Raw genomic sequence first — 18109 nt, 5'->3', positions numbered from 1 at the left:
CATACTTTATTTTAGTACAGCTGCAAGAAAATTTAATGCCTGAATAGACAGTGAATGCTGAGTGCCAGGAAAAACAAAACTATTACATGATTGCACATTTTCAGCTAAAAGTTTGTTTAAGGCAACATGGCACCATACATATTCATTAGATCATCACAGGTGACTTCAGGAGAACTTGGGGCTACATCCAAAGACAGTGTAGGTGGACAGACCTCCCAGGAAATCCATGGAGGACATCTTTTCATCATAGATGATCTGGTCCAGTGCAACCATACTCCATTTTATTCTGTGCTGCAGCTTTATGAGTTCTGCTTCTTTGGAAAGAGGTGCCATAGCTTGGCTGTGAAGTGAGTGGGAAAGCAGGTGTTAAGCTGAACATGTACAGGAACTCTCAGAGACTTGTCTTTCCTTGACCAGGTGTGAAGGTCTGCAAGTCTACTTCTCTAGCCTCTTTCTCCTGGACATATTGCAGTTAACAGCACACAAGAAACAATTCAGCTGCAAGTTTCAGCAGGTTTTAAATTTGAAAAGTGTTTTTTGTTAATTTCACATAATATTTTCACACTGTAAAAGGCTTTTCTTTTATATTGTAACATATTATTGCACACTGCATGCTCATAATTACATAATACGTCCCTGCTCTATAGATTTCCCTTGATTGTTAATATTAAAATGCTTATTAAGATCCTCTCTATCAGTTTATGGTCTGCACATATACTTAGAGGGTTTTGGCAAAATTGGCATACGATAAATGTCACTTGTAAGAAATGTTATAGACAGAGTAAAGTGGAGGTTAAAAAAATAGAGATTAGAGTGTTGAGTAAATGTCATGTCTGCCAGGTTCAATTGAAAATGAGCGTTCTTGTTGGCCTTAGCTGGAAGGAAGAGAGACTTCTCCCCCAGAGGAGTACAATCAGGATGTACTAATGAGCAGAAAACTCACAAGGTAGGGGTGATGTTTCCTTCAGAAACACTATATGCATTGGTGCCCTGAGCCCCCTAAGGACCTTAAATCTGTTATTGTTCCTCCTGGGAGGTCCGTTTACACTTAACACACATCTGGCTTAATTAGGTTGACAGCTGCTACAGGTACTATTGGACAAGGTCCAGGCATCAGAGTGCATTAGCATTTGTTTAATGGTTTAACCTTTCATAATCTGATGTCCACTGTGTAAATGAACCAAAGAGATATCTTTTATTAGTTGCTAATGTGTGTTGTGTGTGTATGCATGCACATGCAAGCAATCCACATTGAATGTGTCCCACCTTGCACTGAAATTCAAAATCTTTTCCAGCTGTAAAGTCTTGATTAAATAAATCCAGCTCCAAATTAAAAAAAAAAAACAAAACACAAGTTTAACAGTGAAGACAGCAGAAATAACACTGTATATAAAGACAGAAAAAAAAAGTTGTTTTCATGCACTGAAAGCAGCCACCACATGCTCACACCAGATTTTGCATACCTATGTTTTTCATGCTTTAATTAAAAAATATACAAACCAGGACAGAGAAAAAGGGATTATAACTTTTGCTGCTTACGTAAATGAAGCCAACATAGAAAGCAGTCCAGCACAGACTCATGCTTGGCAATAAAGTAATTTTTTCATTTTTTTTTAATAGATCCAATGAACAAAATAGGCCTGATTCTGCCCCCAGTTAAGAGCAGAGTAATTCATTCAAAGTCACTGGAAAGAATCAATTTTTACACTTACCTGAGGGAAGAATATGGCTCAAATGATTAAGCATGTGCTATGTTTTCTCAAGAGAACCCTTTCCCCACATCCACTGAAAGCTTTTTTTTCACTTTTAAATATTCTTTTATGTCTAATTGGCTTCTTTCCACAGTAACCCCCTGTAAAAATAGCCATTGGCAAGGCAGCCAACTACAGCACAAGCCCAAATCTTATTGTATCATAGAAAGCAAAACCAAATCCAGAGGCACCTTTCCAACTGCAATCAGCTTTCTTTATACACCAATGTACTCATTTACCTGATAAATTATTATTCACCTTTCTAGTGACTCCCAGACTGCAATACTCCACATGTTTGGAGACTTTAAACAAAGAAAATCTTTGTGCAGTGATGAATCCCATTTAAATATTAATAAACTAGTCCCTCAGAATGTTCTCTTTCAGCCTATGTTCTTGCCATGGCCTTAGCATGCATCAAATCTTCTCTGTGGCTTGGTCCAGATGCATGAGAGCATCCTTCTGCACTTGCCATGCAATGAGATATTTCTCTGGCTGAAGTATTGCAGATTTGTGCCGCCTTGCTGAGGAGCAGTGGTTTGAGCTCTGCTACAGAACCCATGCCATGACTAGACCCTTGTTTGAAGAGGTGCTTTTGGATTTTTTTGTAGCATATTTGTCATTGCCTGTCCTCTGTGGGACCCCCTCAGGTTGTAATGTGTCTTGGTGAGGCAGCTTAGGGTACCAGCATCACAAGTAGTGAGTGAATGTGGAAACATGATTAGAAACAGTACATATATTAAATGTGTTTGACTTCCCCATTTCAGGGCAAGAGAGTAAAGACCACATTCTCCAATCTCATGCTTAGTAGGTTTTCACACTCTAATTCTCATTTAGAAGGGCATTTTCTTCTCTGCTTAAGTGATTAAATTTCTTTATGAGAAGAGTAAAAAAGTTTTAATGAGAACATTGTGGTTATTGACTGGATCAGGGTTTCAGGCCCATTAGGCAGCTGCTGTCCAAGCATCTTTAGTGCTTATAGCACTTGTTATTTAATGTGTAAACTCTCTTAAGCCATCTCTAAATCATGCAATAGAGTTTGATACACAGAGTCCACAGAGTCCTGTGCTAGGAGATAGTGGTTATGCTGGAAAATCCACCCTGGGACACATAGGTCCATGAGGGTTTAATGCAAGATATATCATGATGTACTCTTGCTTACTTCCAGCAAGTGTCACATATTTACATTACTGGGGAGTGGGGAAAGAGTAACTAGTGTAGCCAAAGGGAAAAAGGAGAGAGACTTGAAGAACATACTAGGACCTTGAATCTTTTGAGAAAAACTAAAAGATGGAAAAAAAACCTCAAACACAATAATAACCTTTTGTTTCCTGGATTACACAAGTCTTGCCAAAGCATATGCTTGGAAAAAATATGCACAGGACTTTCCATGGCCACACTTGCAGGAAGTCATCTGCTGAAAGTGATACAGTTCTACTGCATAATGTAGCTTCCTATATAATTTAATATCCTTTGTGCCAGCATACTTGAAGGAAGTTTTGGGGAATGTTTTTGTCTCCATTAAAAAATGATCATGTGAAATATAATGCTTTTAGGATTGATCATGGTCTTCTGCTGAACCTGCCTGCTAGTATGACAGCTTAAAATTAACTTTCCACACATAGAAGTAAAAAGCTGTTGCTGAAAGTTAATGAAAAACAAAGGAAAATGGGGTTGGACGATAGAGCTTGATAGCATTTGGCCTCGATAGCTTTGTGTTCTGGAAGATTTCTGCAGGAAATTTAATTGGGACCTTTTAAATGCTTAAAATTAGCTACACACTTAAATACTTGCTGAATTGCTGCCTCACCCTAGAGAGAAAACAACTCACTGTAATCTCATTGGTATCAGATTTCCACTCCCAGCCTCCCTGAAAAATCAATGTATAGAATGAAAATCAATCCTTACTCAAACTGTGACTAAAAAGGCTTTCATTTTTGAAGAAAGGTTGCTTCTAAGATAAAATCCAACTACACCATGAGGCAGACTAAGTATAATCCTGCATTACATCTCTATGTTTGATTGCTTACCTTGGTTTGTGTTGTCTGCTTCTGCTTGTGTTACTACATAATTTTTGTACAGAGTTCTGTACATTTTTTCTCCTAACATGTACTATTGTGTCCATTTACTATAATTAATAATAGTGGCAACAACAGTTTTCAGATTGTTTTTAAAGGATAATGAATTCTTGTTTACGGTTTACAAATGGAGAAATGGAGGTACAGAGAGCTGAAAGCTGTGTGAAGGGAGACAGAAGTAGGCACCCTGAGATCAAGTTTAGTCTATGAAGCGCTCTGTCTTTAGAAATACCAGAAATCACTACAAGGGGTCATTAACTTTGTTTTGTTATATATTTTACCAAGGAAATACACTGCCTTGTGTTAAAGAGTCTATGTCTCTGTCATCATACCAACACCTTGATTTTGCATGCGGAGTCTTTTATTTCTTCTTATCAAGGTCAGTTATTCTGCAGAGCACACCATGGAGGTGGAGATACCATTAGGGGCTGAATCATTTCAGCAGCTGTGCTCAGTTCATGTATCTGTGGGAAAACACAAAAATCTATGTAGGGTACATTTTCTAACTGTCCCTCCAAAATAAATCTCAAGTGTGGCCATAAAAGTTGAAGCTTGTTTCTCTTCTACAAATCATGTCTTTTGCCTGTGGGCTGGCAATTTCAAGAGAACAAGAGTCTAAGTTCGGGTAGAAAACTCCATGAAGTAAAAAGAAAAAAGAGAAATGGGTGAAGATTGGATGCCTGGTGCAATGGCGAGGAAAGAATTTAGAATCATCCCAGAGTGTAAAGACCTGCAAAACAGGAAGGATTTTTGAGAAGTACCTTCTGGAGAGGAAGGATGTATTTAAGGGACACAACCTTACAGTTCTTGTAAACACTTTTCTAATAAGACATTTTTCTCTATTAATGTTGCTACTTGGCTGCCTCAGTGACCAAGAGCAAGAGTCCAGGACAGTTAGTGTAAACCAGATTAGAGACCCTCCTCATCTTTGAAATGGAAACCAGATGAAAGATTTTAATGTCTTAGTCATGGACTAGCTTTCTCCACAAATATTTAAAATATTAGATTAAATATCTCTAAGGGAAATTTAATAATGAATATGGTGCACAGTATTGAAGAAAAATGACATTAAGTATTTCTTGTTACTAAAATCGCTTTGCATAATAAGGGGATTATATTGAAAATGCAGTTCCAGTATTAATAGGATATGAGGTATTATGAAATCGAGTAATTTTGCATAAAACCAGCATATAATTTTAAACTGCCATTCAGTTACAACGATTTGACACCTGCCTGAGGACTGTGGGGTTAATGAGTCAAATTATGAATTCCTCCTGAGGAATCATCATGCTGAAGGGAGTCACCAAACATTACCCATCTAACTAGCGCACCTCTGGCCAACAAACATAACAATAACAGTTTCTGCTACATGGTGGCTTTATCACTGGGAGGGCAAAGGAGATTCATATGTCTGTTGACTTTATGGGGAAAGGTGATGGAAAGGTGGAATTGTTATAAATCTCTCAGCCAGTGCCCTGTATTAGTGCCATCCCCCAGGCAATACTCCTCAGTTGTGTCTGGTGCCAGTCTCTGAGTGAAACAAAATTACTGAAAAAAAATTTTCAACTCCATAGCATTTAAGTAAAAGAAAAACAAAGAAGTGCTCTTCCCTGGGAACTAATTTTAGGCTTTGGGTTAAAATACTCCACTGTTGAACTTAAGTGCTTTCACTTAACCAAGATCAACCACTAAGCCTTAGACAAGTGACAAATTAGATCTTCTTGTACTCTGCCTCAGCCCATCACAGTGACATGAGCTGGCTCTTCCCACAACCCACACTGCAATTTCTAAACTGTAAACTAAGACAAGGAGTCCTCAAAAGGCTGCCTTTCCCCATCAATCTATAGGTCTGCGTGGGCAAGGCAAGGGTGTGAAGCTGATCAGAAGATTTTTAACAGTAGGGGTGGTGGAAATTTGAAATTCCAACTATTGTTTCCCATTCTTAGCTTCAATGAAATGTCTTCATGGAAAAAGCTTGACATATGAAGGCAACCATATCTTATAGCTTTCCCTAATTGAGCCTCCTGCAAGATTAGCAGGCTTGCTGAGGCAGTCCTGTGCTCCCTCTGCCTATACCCAGCAGCTGGCATTGGGCAGAAGACGGGGACTGTGGAGGGACCTGTTTTTTGTACTGGGGCTATCACGACACACTTCAGTTAAGTGAACAAACTGGAGGGAACCTATTTTTTTTCTGTTGTTCCCTAGTTAAAATGCCTTGTGCATGCTTCCTCAGTCTAAAGAGGCTCATGGCAGCTTCTCTTGCTCTGGTCATCTTCCTCTTATTGTGGTTCACATTTTTCACTACTGAGGTTAGCACTTCAGAACAAAAATTGCCATCTACAGTCAGAAAAGAACAGGAGACGCTTTTCTGTCCATCATGAAACATGGTCACAATCAAGTAAAAACTCGGGAATTCCAGTTTAAAGGTGAAGCTTAGAAAAAAAAAAGCCATTGGAGCTCAAAATCATAACAAACAAACACACAGGAAAAAAGAAAAACAACACTGTAAATGTCTAAAAATTGGTATGTTTAACTGAATGAAGCCTCTGGATTGCTTCTCTGCACTGAGTCATGCCCGGAGCCTAAACCTGTGTAGCTTTTTCAGCAAAGAGGGGACTACAGATATGGTGGTATCTACAGAGTATTGGATCCACCCAGGCCTGATATGACACAGGCCACAAGGGTACAGTGAAAAAAAACAGTCAACATTATTACTTTATTATTTCGTCCCTCATCTTAAAATATATGTATACATTTGTTCACATCTTTTTGCATTGTGAGACAGGAATATTTAAGAGGGATATAGGGGGTTTTATCATCCTCCAAGTTTTCCAGTAAAGTACAATTTGAATACAAACATCTGCATTGTTTGGACTAGTCCTTTTCTACAGATACCAGCTCTCCAGTTGACTTTACAAAGCCAACAATTACATGAGATAAACACTATGCAATTCTTGTTTAGGTAAAATGATTTAAAGCCACATGATCTTTATGCCATTGCCTATTATTAGAGAGGAAGTGCATAGTTTCACGTCTGTTGAATTTGGGCCACCAGTTTTAGGACCCGCAGATCTCATCAGCTCCTCAAAGTGGAATTGACCAAATGTGGAAGATGGAGCAACAGATATGAAGTCTTGCTCTTTCCCAGGAGGTGTTTTCCCTCCTCTTTTGTTTTGCCAGTATTATGTATTTTCTCACCTACCATGGGAGGATAAAATCTGGTTTAATGCAGTTACTTAATACGTTAGCCTTTGTGACACTAAAAATAATGCATTTAAATGTGATATTTGTGGCTATGTGCCCAGCATGCAAAACCCTACTCATCATTTCCTTACACTCAAATTAGACCTAGGGGATTCTCGGTGCAATTATGGTGTTGACTGGATTAGTACAATTGGTTAAAAATGCAAGTCTATTTCATCATCTGCTCCTGAGGCTCATGGGTTATGGTCCCAGTGAAACAGCCTGTGGAAGTAAGAGCAGAATGTGAAAAGCTGGTTCAATTATACCAATGATAAAAGTAACAGGAAGCATTAAATATTGAAAACTCAAAATAGTCCATGGCTGTCATAAAAGCAGTTGAAGCAAACCAATAGACTTGCAAGGAAAGTGAGTAAGATGATGAATCAAATGGGAAATGCAAATATTGCAATGGATAGAACCTCAAAAAATGCAGAGAATTTTGGATGAAAACATTGCAGCACACTTCTCATACAGCAGTTGCCTTTTGTAGCTGAGTATGCATACAAGCAAGAACAAAAGGTATGTATATATTTAAGGTGATGCTGAATGTTCTGTGCATAAAATAGAAGGCTCAACATAGAAAATTAATACTTATAGTAATATTTACAAAATAAAAATAATTCACTGGAAAATATAAAGTTATGACAATCAATATAAAGTTATGACAATCAATATTTCTGAAAAGGTATTATTTTCTGGTACTATACTTTATAGACAATACACTGCATGCAGTGTGCCAATAGATATCTGGTTTTAAAAGCACATGTTTTCAAAGTGAAAATAGAAACCGCTCTACTAGAAATTGGAGTAGGACAGACTAAATGGCTCAACAATAGTCTGCATATTCTGCTTATAAAAGCAAAAGCAATCGATGCAATAGTTTTTAATTGACAAATAAAATGAATTGAATAATTTTTAAGATTCTTCTCACAGATTGTATTAGGAAAGTATTTTCTTGTTCAAACGAGTTGTCCGAAACCTGATAGGTTTGGAAAATAAAAGAATCTAGGCATTTTGGTGAAGAAGGGTTTCTCTAGGTTAAATTAGTCATAACTTGTTCTTGGAAAAACATACAAAGAAAGGATAAGTCAAATTCTTCTGTAATATGCATGTAGACAAGAACTGCATTTGAAGATTAATTATCTCATTATTTTGCTAATATGCTGTAATTAACTGAGCTATAGCAGTGAAATTACTAAATGTGGGATTACTATTGCAGATTTGAATTAGCTTGTATCTCAGAAATGTTCTTCACTACACCTCAGCTTTAGGACATAAACCTAATTAAATTACCACTTTATTTGCTGCAGCTGCTTCATAAATTTGCACTTCAAAATAGTTCCATCATTTACCATGTCATTTCCTGTGTTTTGTAATTATTGGCTGGTAAAAAATTAAACCCAAGAAGTTTAACAATAGCACAGTAGCTTTTCCTTACACTCAAATTGGGCCTAAGGGATTCTGAGTGCAATTATGGTGTTGACTGGATAACTACAATTGGTTTAAAATGCAAGGATATTTCATCAGCTATTCCTGAGGCTCGTGGATGATGCCCAAGAATATGAACCTTTAATTTCATCTAAGTTATTGCTATTATTTCGGGGAAAAAAAAAAGAGAGAGAGAAGGAAAAAAAAAACAACAAAAAAAAGGACCAGAAAGAAGCTTAGCAGTTATACAGGACAGCCAGAGAAACCAGAACAAACTGACTGAAACAACATTGGTGGGATTTTCACCATTACCCTTCAGCTTAATATACATTATATATTTCTTCTAATGTAAAAAATACATTACATTAGGGTTTAGGAAAGTTCATATTTACTTTTCAGGTTTTCGAAATAGAATTTGTTTTTTTTTTATTTACATTGCTTTTTCTAGTATTCTACCGTTATTTGTGCAACTGCTAAAAGAAGAGTTAAAAAACCTACAGAACTCCCTTTACAAAAGCTGGATATAAGAGAACAGATCTTACCAGTACTGAGCCTACTTGAACTTCTTGAACTTTTGCCTTTCACAGAGGGTACCTCTTAAAGGGACATAATACTATGGCACTTTGCCACAGATCACTGCTCCTGTAGTGCAGTCAGGTACAGGCAGCCGTGCTTGTCTGGTATTTTAATACCTGACTGCTTCAAGTCAGATGTCATTCCAGAGCTATTACCATTACTCAGAAATAGCTGGAATGATAGCTGTAGGCAGTCTACCATTTTCAGGAGAGATATTGGTTTCTGGGTAGTCCTGAAATGCGCAAAGCCATGCTATAGTATTTCTTATAGACATGATTTCAATTACAGTACCTAGTTATCAGTCCCCATTGGCATTCTTTATAATCATCTGCTGTATGCAAAGATGCAATATCATTAAAATTACATTATTATTCATGAATACATTTGGAAAATCTCATTGATCATACATCCCTTAGAAAAACTAAAATAACAAATATAAGCAAGGTCATTCATCTTTCTGGGATGTCGCAAATTGGAAGCATTGTGACTAACCATGGTGCTTTGCTTATGAAAACACTTATTTTCATTCTTATATTTTGTGGATCTTGGGCCTTTTGAATGCAGTGGACAGAATGTTGCCTCAAACTACTAAAATAAATTGTGGATTTTCTTTCCCATTCTCCTGAGGCAAAAAACATCATGTCAAAATTGCAGGTGGGGAAGATCTCTTTCCACAGGAAAATTATTAAGGATGTTTCTGTGGAGGGATTGCAAGCTTATAAGCTCTGTAGTATCTTGGTATCATCCAAAGGTCATTCATATGGAGCAGAATACATATATTTGTAACAAGTAAGACAGTGAAACTAAGTGACATTTCACAGCTATGAAATACAAGGACAACCTTAACAAAATATAGGAAAGCATTCATGCATAAAAGGAAAAGAAACACCATATTCTGAGTCTGAAGAGACCTTAATTAAAACCTATGGGAAACGTAGGCAATAAGAATGGACCCTTTTAAATAAATCTGATTTTTTAAAGAAATTGTATTAGACAAAATAATTGTCAAACTTGAATATTCAGTCTAGTCATCAGTGGTTATCAATTGTCATAGCTCCATCTATTTGAGTGCCACTATCCCAACATACATCAGTTGTGACTTTGACCTTTTGGTGTTTGTATACTAGCCTGACAAGTACTCATAAAGATATATGCAATCTCAGAGATAATATTCAGTATCAGATAAAAACATGCTATTGATCAATAGATACAGAAAGTCCTCTGCGCATTTTTATTACCAGCAAACCCAGCCATATTTGTCATACAGGTATGAAAAGCACATGCAGCAAGACTTCTAGTCTTTCAAGGATGAAAGACTTAAATACGTAAATATACTCAGCAAAAAAAAAAAAAGCATTATAAAAACTTTTGTATTTCTTGAATGGCTAAAATAATTCCCTTATAGGAACTGTGAAAGTCCCCTTTTGCAAAAAGTAAAAGGAAGTAGCAGGTATCAGTCAATCTGGCTCAGAAGGATTTCAAAGTACAAATCTCCATCTTGACATTGATTCTGTATCTAAATAAGATAGGACCACAAAAACCCATTTCTGAACATGTCTGTGGTTTTGGAGCAGTCCAGATCCACATCTGTACAGGTATTTCACAATTTAGAGCAGTCTCTTTTAGAATAAATGAAATCCCTTCCAAAACCTAGAGAATAATTTTTAACTTTTTCACCCCTTCCTTCCCCTCCTCCCAGAAAAAGAAAATTAATCCTATTAACAAGAGCTTCAATCTATAGTATTCTGTGATTGCATGCTCTCTTTTCCATGGGCAGGAAATTGGCCTCAGTGACATGGAACACCAAATCTGTTATATTCACTATCCAGAGATCAGAACTGCTTCAGGTTAATTAATTCCTATACCTCTGTAATGGATGTTGCTCTGTTAACACTGTATTCAATAAAAGAGGTGATGAAAGCAATGATGAAGTGTGCTGAAAAAGTGAAAAAGGAATAGCAATAGTTATATACAGTACAGTGTAATATGGTGAATGCAATTTACTCAATATACTTAATGTTGTCCATAAAAAATCTCATCCTGCTCTCACCAGGGAAGCAGGATGTGCTGTATGTGCTATTTATTGAGTCCTGCAGCAGCTTAATGTGACCAAACCAAATTACTTCCCCTGCATATATTTAAAATATGCACAAAAGGTGTCATTTCTGGGTGGACAACTTATATTAAATGCAAAGAAATACAGGAGGCATACTGACAAATATTAGGTTCATATATTCCATAATGTTCAGCGTGTAAGGCTTTCTAATTTTGCCTCCTATATTCAAAATAATATGGGAAGACATCCAACTCCTAATTTATTATTCTTCTTAATTATGCCCTAGATGTGCAATGTGGTAGTTAGTGGTTAGCGGTGAAAAAGTATTTATGCCTAAAAAGCTCCTTCAGAACTGAAGCAAATTTCTCAGTTAGTGTCTTTATCACCCCAAGACTAGGGAAAATGGGAGGGCGAATATAAAATGGATATGTTACAGTGTTACATGTTTTTCTGTTTTTTTCTGTGTTTTAAGTATTTTTGATACTTATTATATGGCAGCTCTCTAAGATGATGAACAGGCAAATTCATTTGTCTTACACGTCTCAAAGGACACAACAGCATGCCAAATCAGCCCATTAAATCTCAGTGGTGCACATGTTGCCTTTTATCTGATGAACCATGTGCTGATGTAAATCAAAACATATAAGTGTGCGTAAGAATGTTGAAAACTTGTTAGATGCTGAAACTACAACAGAAAAAATATTTAGAAAGGCTCAGCAGTCTGCAGTGGCTGACATCCCTGTCCAGACTGTACAGCACACAGCCATGGTCACATCCTGTGGTCCATGGCATCCCTGCCCAGGTCTGAGGAGGGATGGAGAAACATAAAAGCCCTTTTACCTTCTCCCAGGCAAATCCAGACCCACCAGGCCCGTAATTGGGCCCAGTGTAAGGACTTGTGCTCCTGCCAATCCCATGTTGCCATATGTCCCCCTTCCCGAGCTGTCCCGTGTTGCCATCTGTCTCCACGCCAGCCATGTCGCTCAGGGCCATCTGCTTCTGCCTGACCCATCTCACGGGGCCAGCTGTCACACCCCTCCCCAGGCGGGTGCAGCCGCACACCTTTTCTAGACGTACACAAATTCCTACCAGCCATGGATAAATGTCTGCTAAAAGGGACAGAAAGCATGAGCAGCAGCCTAGAAAAATCAGTTTGTTCTGTCTGTGTTTCTTGACTGATGCCTAGTTGAGGTTTCAGCATGAAACCTTTTTTGCAAGTCCTCGGAACTTCTGGCACTGATATTTTATTGAAACTCGAAGATCAGGTGGCAGAATTGGAACTGGGAGGCAGTGGGAGTTGGTTTTGCAATATGTCCATTAGTCTGGTGGCATGTAGGAGCTCTTACAGAAACACAAGGAGTTTGCAAATCTGTTCCTGTACCTTTGTAAAAGCCTGACTTTGAGTCATCAGAGTTACTAAGCCCATCTCAAATACAGTACCATTAAAGTGGCACACAAGGAAATAAACCCATCTATTGCCCAGCTTTTTGAAAAAGTCTGAGTCTATAAAGATGCATTTAACCAAATGAGTGGAAAAAATGGAAACACTTTTGAATTCCTAAGGAAAAAAAAAAAAGCCATTTCCTTGGTCACTGCGGGCACTTAGTTGTATCTTGATGAGGGATGGGGGGAGAATTTTCCATTTTCCAGTTGCATATTCTCACATCCCAGCTCCCTACTGGGACAAAACACAGGCATGCACCAGCTGTCCCTCCTTCTTCCCTCCTACCTTCTCGCAATTTGATTTTCACAGAAAAGAAAACTGGAGGTGTGGACTGGACAGAAGCCATCATTTCTCCCAGCAGGTAAGTCTAGACTTAGCTTGTAATACCTTTCATACAAGTTATCTTCCCTCATTTCCAATCTGTAGCATATTTTTATTTACTTATATTGAAATGAATGTTTTAAAGTGTAACAGTTTGATTTATGCCATGGAGAAATCAGTGTCTTATTGCTGCAAAATATTTAGGAAGGGATTGTTTCAATATTTTGGCTGTTTATCCAGTAAAATATTTTCCCTGAGACAGTGGAGGCTAAAATAAGAGATTTGAAATCCCATATGTATTGTCGTAGATGCTGTAACTTCTGCTGATTTCTGCAGGGCCAGAAAGCCACCCTGTGGTGAATATTTCACTCAGTCTCTCTCCACATACCTAATCCATTTAGGTACTTCTAAAACTAACAACCATATTATCCTGTTACTAAAGATATGAACTGCAATCCGATGCAAATTGGCATGATTGATTCCGCTGGAGAATAGAGTATTATTAGATCAGAGACACAAATAAATCTTTTCCTCAATTATTTTCACTAGGTTCAGGTTAAATATCTATGGTTTAAGTCACAGCTGTATACTTACTCTGGATACCATAGTAGAGGTCTCGGGTGGTTGTCAGATATTTTTTTGGCTTAAAGATGCACAAAGAATCTTAAAATGATTTCACAATGTATAATAAGTAATGATGAGTTGCACTGACAAACTAAAATTCATACTTTAAACATTAGTACCACATGTTGTTAGTCTTAAAAAGAAATTTATTCTTTAGAAGAAAATCTTCTGATTATACTATGTCCACCTCAAAGAGCTAACTTGTTGCTTTCTTTAAAAGATTGCTGATGAATACTGGAATATGTCTCCGTATAAAGTCACAGCCATGATGAATGTGAGATTCCACTCAAAACACTGTCTGACCCCAGAATATATATCATTTATCTAGAGCAAAAAGAATTAGGAATTACCTATGCAACAGGATCATACATTACTAGTTACTTCAGCGGGAGACATTTACAACTGAAATGCTTCAGGTGAAAGCAGGGAATAGTGAAAGAATATCTCACTAGACCAAACACTGTTCCTTAGCCTCTGGTCAAAGTCTGACCTCAGCTGAAGCTGGAGCCATTCTGTTTGGTCATACAGCCCAGACATGACCACATTTCTCCCAGAAGTGGGAATCAGCATCACCAGGTATTTCACGGGCCCTGGTGCAGCAGGTATGCTGAGAATAAAGTGCACATGAAACATGCAGCAAAGCTGGTGTTGTGGTGACCAGTTTATTATTTGCTTTCGCATGAGAAAAGACAACCTCAAAGCCATTGCTTTCAAAGTTTGCTTACTGTGTGCAGGCAGTGCTGCTGTGGGTCAGGATGCAGCGAGTGTGCACTACTTGCCTGCTGTGCTGGCAGCAGATTGCACAGGCATGGAAGATAGAGTTACTCACCAAAGAGTGTGTGGTAGGTTTTGATAACATATGAACAGATGCTATTTAACCCTACCCAATGCTTGTGCAGTTCCAGGGAAGAGTGTGAAAAAGGGAGGAAGAAGGGAAAGAAAATCCCAAAATGTGGCAGAGATATGTTATCAGTCCTTTTGCTATTATGAATATGAACAGGAGGTATCCATTAAGCCCAGTATTTTCGCTGAATAATTAGAACTCTGATAGCCATTAGAAGCAGGTCATATTTAATAGCAGTTGACTGCCTCAAGTCTTTCTCCTACAGTAGATTTAAACGATTCTTTGGAAAGTGAACTTACTTTGTTTCTCCCGCACAAGACTGGGAGAGGGGAAAAGGAAAGGCATTTATTTTTGCAGTACTGGATCCCTTGCCACCCACTCCCCTCTGAATCTCAAGTGCTATCTAAGTCAAAATGAACTTTAATAAATGAGCTGAACTCATTAGCTATGTGAAGCTCATGCTTACAGTCATAATGATTTTAAAATGTGTGGCTGCATCTTGAAGAAGAACAGAGCTTGACATAATTTCAGTTATCAAATACTGGTAATTGACACAGAGACAGGCTGTGCTTTACACTGGGTTATAATTAATCCACTTCAGTGACCTCAAAGGCTACACTTCTGAGAAATCTACCACTTACGTTTTGATTCTTTGTCAACTACTTCAGCAGACATAAATTACAAATGAGGTACTAATGAAGTATTTCATCACCTGTTTACCTTCAGTGATCAGTTCCCTTACCCTAATTTACAGGAGGCACAATTTTTTTGAAGCTACTGTCAGCTGGAGCTGCCTTTTACTCTGAGCAGTTATAAATTAGCACATAGCTGTGCTTACTCTCATCGGCTCTTTGTTCTGGTTTTAAAATACTACAGCATAGGAGGAAGTAAGTTTAAGTTTAGAAACTGGTGGATAAGAAAAGAAATATTTGTATTTTCTTCTGGTATATTCTTTTCCTTAAAGTCTCACTAAATGGAAGGAAATTCCTCCACTGATACAAATACACTAAATCATACTGCAGTGAGTGTGACTGTGTCTATTTACACCAGTATGGCATTTGACTCATGCAGAAATTAAGTCCTGCCTTATTACCAAGCACTTGGAGTGATATTGAAGTACAAGTCAAAGAATCACCTCAGGATGCCGAAGTATTGCCACTGAAATTCTTACTTTATGTCTGTGGTGCTCATATAACTGTCTCTAATTTAAAATAGCAAGGCTCAATTCCCACATTCAGGCTGAAAAAACATGGAGTAATGGATAATTTGAGTGGTGAGTAAGCAACCACTTCACTTTCTGAGGCTGGTAGGTGAGGCACAGCCATACGAACTGCCTTGTCCTTGTCCCGACCTGCTGCTCTGACACTCAGGCTGCTCCTGATCTGCTCCTGCTCCTGCCAGCGGCTTCCTTCAGTCCTTATAGTACCTTCCCATGGGCTTTGTACTCTTGCCCTCTGTGATGGAGGCTTTCTTCTCTCCTAGGCACCAATGCTTTTACCCTCATCAGTTCCTCCAGGCATCCTGATCAGTTGTCTTCAACTTCTTCCTGCTGATGACAGTGGTTCTCCTGCTCTGTTTTGGTGTTCTCTCCCTTTTTGGGGGCTACTGTGGGGTCCACAATAGCTTTCAACCCAATGAAAGCTAAGTATTCTTCCTGGTTTAAATGTGAATGCTCCATATTTTATGCAGTGGCAATACTTCTAAGTCATGAAAAAATAGGAAAAATCTCATGTTTTTCCAGAGACCTAGGAGGAAGAGTGAAGAAATTTAATTATTGAGAAACCTACATGTAAGTTGTGAGTTCTGTTTGATACTGGGCACTTCACATGGAACCTACTAATAGACTCACAGTTGGCTGGCGTTCAGGGCAAACTTACTTTTTAAGTCTGAACCAAACCAGTGAAGGTGCCATGTGACAGATCATCTGGATTATGTTGTATGTTGAGGTGGAACAGGAGGTTTCCTGACAAATGACAGTAGGAATATATTTGTTTATTATTTGGTGAGGTCCTTAATTGGCTCCTTCAGGGAGCGAATTGAAGAAAAGAGACAGAGAAACAGTTTAGGCTCCCTTGTCCTGGAGAGAGAGGCAGCTTGCAAAAGGCAGGGAGAGATAAAGGATCTCGGGCAATGCAGGGGCCTCTAACACTGCCAGACATGAGGCATTGAAATGTACCTAAACATACAATTTTTTCTACGCTTTAAAATTTGCTGTAGTAAATAAATCCACAAGTTACTGCTTAAAGAAAACTGCAATCTTTTTCTCAGTTTACTTCCACTGACAAACATCCTTGAAAAAACAACCTGGAGTACCATGTAACTGGAGCTGAGGAGAAAGAGTGATGAAGGTACCAGGGGGTCCTTGAGCTCAACACCGATGTGGTGTCCCAGGGCACCAAATTGGTCAGGCAGGATTTCCCTGTAGTAAAGCTGTGATGGCTGTTGCCAACCACCTCGTTGTATAAGTTGTAAGGATGCTGGGGAGGGACTCTTCATTAGGGACTGTAGTGATACGATGAGTAACAGGTTAAAACTTAAGCAGGGGAAGTTTAGACTGGATGTAAGGAGGAAGTTTTTTACTGTAAGGGTGGTGAGGCACTGGAATGGGTTGCCCAAGGAAGTTGTGAATTCTCCATCCCTGGCGGTGTTCAAGGCCAGATTGGACAAAGCCTTGGGAGACATGGTTTAGTGTGAGGTGTCCCTGCCCGTGGCAGGGGGTTTGGAACTAGATGATCTTAAGGTCCTTTCCAAACTTAACTGTTCTATGATTCTATGATTCTAAATGTCCCTTCCCCCATGGGCTGTGAGACTATGCTTTACACCTAATGTTGACAGACATGAATAGTGCAGGTATGCAGGTAGGAACAAGGGGTGGACTTTCAGTTGAAAGTAGAGAAGTGTTAAGTTGCAATATCCTTCAAATGCAGAGAGATTTGATGCTATTCTTTGATGCCATGTAGCTTCGGATCTACCTTGAAGGAGGAAAATCAGATTTAGAGAAGCAGTTAGGGTTTTGTGGGCTTCCAGGAGCTTGGACAAGGTTAAACATCACATAAATTGCATATACTTCTGGGAAATCATTGAATCATAATTCTCTCTTTCATTCATTTCTTTGGTAGCAATATGGCCTTGTGCAGTGTTTTAGTCTCCATTTTTTCCCCAGCACTAGACTGACTTAGGTTGTGGAGTCTCCTTCCCTGGAGCACACATTCCTGTGTAACGTTAGACTGACTTTTAAAGGCATACTGTGAACATAGTGTGACTTTTAAAGGCCAACAAGAGATTGTTAATCCAGTTTTACATAGAAGGAGTTTGAGTAGAAGGAAACTGGAAATTAACATTCCCCCACTTCCAAAAGCAAAAGCATGGCAAAACTACATGCAACTAAAGCGATCTGGGTAAATCCAAATTCATCTTTTCCTTGCCCAACTCAAAATATTTGAAAACACAAAAATTCCCTGACGAGGTTTGTATGCTTTTCTTAGGATTCAGACTCAGAAAAGAGCTTGTGTCCATGCTCAATTATACACACATATTCAACTTCTCTGCTGAACTTAAGCCTAAACTTGCTGTCCTTCCAAGCTTTATGATTGGTACACATTTTCATTACAAATCTGATTTAAGTAAATAAAAAAATGCTACAGAAAGCAGAAGACTGTGTGTCTGTTTCTGTTTTAATAATTACATGCACTTAGAGATTATAATTGCATAGTCATTAAATTCCATTCATATAAAATCCTGGCTAGC

General features: G+C 38.4%; 1 long non-coding RNA gene across 3 annotated transcripts in view; it reads right to left on the bottom strand.

The window, feature by feature from the left end:
- Positions 1-18109, bottom strand: part of LOC134161897 (uncharacterized) — a 60946-nt gene that overhangs the window by 25907 nt on the left and 16930 nt on the right. The window contains exons 3-4 of one of the 3 annotated variants that reach the window (XR_009964123.1): positions 16240-16325; positions 7914-16107 (exon numbers count right to left, since the gene is read on the bottom strand). The exons of 1 other annotated variant lie outside the window; for it this stretch is intronic. This is a non-coding gene — a long non-coding RNA (uncharacterized LOC134161897). Of the gene's footprint in view, positions 1-903; positions 4291-7913; positions 16108-16239; positions 16326-18109 lie in introns of those variants that run through there. One more of the 3 variants, XR_009964124.1, reaches the window with a different exon arrangement.

This window comes from Pezoporus occidentalis, unplaced genomic scaffold, assembly GCF_034315485.1.
Source record: "Pezoporus occidentalis ecotype Australia unplaced genomic scaffold, CSIRO_AGI_Poc_V1 ctg18, whole genome shotgun sequence".
Lineage (NCBI taxonomy): Eukaryota > Metazoa > Chordata > Aves > Psittaciformes > Psittacidae > Pezoporus > Pezoporus occidentalis.
Note: the sequence above shows the minus strand (reverse complement) of the source record. Positions and strands in the feature narration are given on the sequence as shown.